Source organism: Tinamus guttatus, unplaced genomic scaffold (genome assembly GCF_059628265.1).
Source record: "Tinamus guttatus ecotype Peru unplaced genomic scaffold, ASM5962826v1 Tinamus_guttatus_pri_ptg001270l, whole genome shotgun sequence".
Taxonomy (NCBI): domain Eukaryota; kingdom Metazoa; phylum Chordata; class Aves; order Tinamiformes; family Tinamidae; genus Tinamus; species Tinamus guttatus.
In genome coordinates, this window is record NW_028289804.1 from 45,456 (window position 1) to 48,874 (window position 3,419).

Here is a 3,419-nt window from a genome sequence, read left to right on the forward strand (position 1 = left end):
CTGCTAGTGCGTATATGAAGTCTTGTGCTGTACAGCTGATCCCCACGAGAGGCAGAAACCTCCGTGGGGGGATTAAACGAAACTAAAGCAGTCCCAGGCAACTCGGGTCCGTGACTTTGGTACCATTTGGAGTTAGCCTGTGCTTTCACGAGCGGGTTCTTTCATTTCAGCTCGGGTTGGTTTGTTGTTCTCTCCCTCCCGCGGTTGTCTCCTTCCCAGGGTTTGCTGTTGTTTTCCTCAAGCTGTTGCCCTCCTGCGCCCGCTGCGTTAGCGAGTGGTCCTGGGGATGGCTCCTTGTGACACCAAACGCGTGGCTCTGCGGTGGTGCTAAAGCTCTCCGGGTGTTATCCCGCCTGGAGCAGCTTTTCCCACAGGGAGACAGTCCTATGCCTCCAAAAAGTGGGAGAATGCAAGTGGGAGAAGCCTTTCCCCTCCTTGCAGCTCTTCCTTCCAGGCTCCGTGCAGCCGGAGCTGGCTGCTCCGCAGGCATCCCTTGGGAATCCTGCAGATTCAGAGCGGAGGAATGAGCTCCGGTCTTTGGGAAATCTGCATTGAGCCGGAGGAAGGGGGTGGATTTATGTGGTGCGAGTCTCCCTGGGGCCGGGATCAGCTCCGGGCCCCCAGCACGAGCCCTTCCCCTGGGATGTTCCCCCTTGCGTCCCCTGGGGTGACCAGTGGCCGCTTTGTCCGCTCGGCTCCGGAGGCGGCTTCGCCGGGAGCCTCCGCTCCGGGAAGGCTGCAGGAAGGGAGGAGAGCGGACGGCAGCGCCGCGGAGCTGGGGCCGGGAGGGAGGGATTGGGATTCGGGAGCTCGGAGCTGCACGCGGAGCCTCGCAATTCCGCTTGGCTGCCACCCGGAGCGAGCGCTGGGAAAGGGCGACGCAGGATCCCCCTCTGGTCCCGTCTCCTTTCCCTGCGTTTGGGCTCCAGCCCGGCAGCCTTCGGAAGCGAATCCCTCCTCCCCGGAGCAGGAACCTTCCCCCTCTCCTCTCGCGCATCCCTTCGCTCCAGCCCCGCTCCGCAGGGCTCCGTCCCGGACGGGCTTCCCGCGGGACGCTCTCCCTGCCTCCCCTTTTCCCCCTTTTTGCACACCCACCGCTTTGCAAAGAAATAAAGTGCGAGATGTTTGAGGAAGCTCCTCGAGCCCCGTCCGCGCCGCGGGGCCGCTTGCCTTTGCCTGTGAGTATTTCTCCCGTTTTCCTTCCTTTTCTCCCGCCATCCCTTCCGCATCCCCGCCAGCCGAGCGCGCTGCCGGCCCTTGCATGCCCGGGCCTGTTGTTGCGGCCCAGGCCGGTTCCGGAGCGGGAAGAGGCACCGGGAAGCGCAGCCTTGGGCTTGGGATATTCCCACTGAGGCAGCGCCTGCGGAACGCTGGGAATACCCAGCTCTTCCCTCCGATGCCGGAGCGATGCGCATCCACATCCCTCCTGCCCGTCCCTTTCCCTCCCCATCCAGCTTGACACGCAGGATTTAGCGGGGAAAAAAAAGGGAAAAAAGGGAGAAAAAAGGAAAAAAAAGGAGGAAAAAGCACGCAGGGAAGGAAGGAGCCCCGGCCTGGGCTTTTTGCATGTTGTAGCAAGGTGCATGTGACAAGGAGGGGACCGGCAATGGGCCGGGGGTGGCCAGGGGCTCCTCGCTCCGGGATCGGGGCCCGTTGCCTGGAGACTGCCTCCTTTTTACTTTTATTTTTATTCTTGCTTTTTTTTTTTCAGTTATGTTTAAAGAGAAAAAAAAATGGTGAAAATGTTATTTATTGGCAGAAATTATTTAATATAATTTTTTTTTTGTGAACGAGGAATGAATTTGTTAGAACTGTCTTAATGTAAATTGGAAGTCATCTTTAAGGAGAAAAAAAAAAGAAAAAAAAAGTTCAAAATTGACCCCGTCGCTCGGCTCCGGCGTCGTTTGTTCAGCGCCGATGGGAGCGGGGCCGGGATCGCTTTGGGAGGAGGGAGGAGCGGGGGCTGCGGGATGGGGAGCAGGGACTCGGCTCCGGAGCGGCCTCCGGAGCGGCCTCCCATTCCGTGGGGCTCCGGAGCGGCCTCCGGTTCCGTGGGGCTCCGTGGGCCCCGTGCCGGAGCGTTGGCGCCGGCGGCGCTGAGCAAACAGGCCCCGTGCGCGGCGCTTATCAGTGCACGGAGACTGGCACCGGAGGGGACGGGGACACAACGGGACGGGACCGGGCGCCGAGGTCAGTCCTGGGCGTGGGGGACAGCGGGGACCCGGCCTGGGAGTCCATAGGGGTGCAGGGGGGAAGGTGCCACCACCCTGGGGACCAGGGACGGACGGAGCCTTTGGGCCGGGGCCGCCGTCGGGGCCGGCTCCCTTCGTTGCGGGGCTGCCCCCCGGTGTCCCCCCTGTCCCCCCCCCGGTGTCCCCCGCTCGTCGGCCGGGATGAGCGCGGCCTCCTGGCTCCACTCCCTGGATCCCGGCCCTGGAAGCGTCACTGGAAACTCTGAACGGGCCGGCCCGGCTCCAGCGCGGGGCGGGGCGGGAAGCGGGAGCAGCCGGGGGGGGGGCGCGGGGACAACGCGGCTCCCCGGGGACCCCCCCGCCGCCCCCGGGCTCCCCCCGCCGCCCCCGGGCTCCGTTCCCGCTGCGCGGCCGGGGCTGCTGCGGGGCGGGCGGCGCGGGGGCCTCCAGCCCGTGGAGCCCCCGGGAGCTTCCCGCGCGCTTCCCGCTCCCCTCCCCGCAGGGCTCCCGCCGCTCCCCGCCTCCCTCCCTCCCGCTTCCCGCTCCCGGAGCTCACCGGGGCTCACCGGGGCTCACCGGAGCTCACCGGAGCTCACCGGGGTTCACCGGGGCTCACCGGGGCTCGCTGCCACCCGCGCCCAGGGCCGGGGGTCCCGGTCGCTCCTGCTGGCGGCACCGGGAGGTAAGAGCAGCTCCCGGGGCACCGGGAGCCCCGCCGGGGCGGGGGGGCTCGGGAGCACCGAGCTGAGCGAGGCCCCCGGTGCCCCCAGCGGCTCCGGGCCCGCCGGGCGCTGCCGCCCCCGAGCTCCGGCCGGCGCCGCTCCCGCGTGGGCGCTTTGTGCCCGCGGAACAAGGGCGGCTCTCAGGGCCCCGCGGGATGCCGAGACCCGACGCGCTCGTGACAGCGCGCGGGGCCCCGCGGTGACTCACGCGGCGGGGCCGGGGCCGGGCGCGTTTCCCTCGGCGGCGGCGCCCGCCCTGTTTGCTCGGCGGGGCGGGAGCCGGGGCGGCTCTCCCGGCCGGGGGGCACGTGCTGCGCCCGGCGCTTTTCCGGGCACGCGACATCCCTCGGGAGAGGGGGGACACCCCGGAGCCGGGATCAGCCGCTTCCCGCCCTGCTCCGCAGGCAGCAACGCGCCTGTTTTGCTGCGAGGAGCAGGAGAGGCTCCACAGGCTCCAGCCGCTGCTCCCGCAGCTGCTCACCGCGGTGTCCCGGCGCCCGCGGCC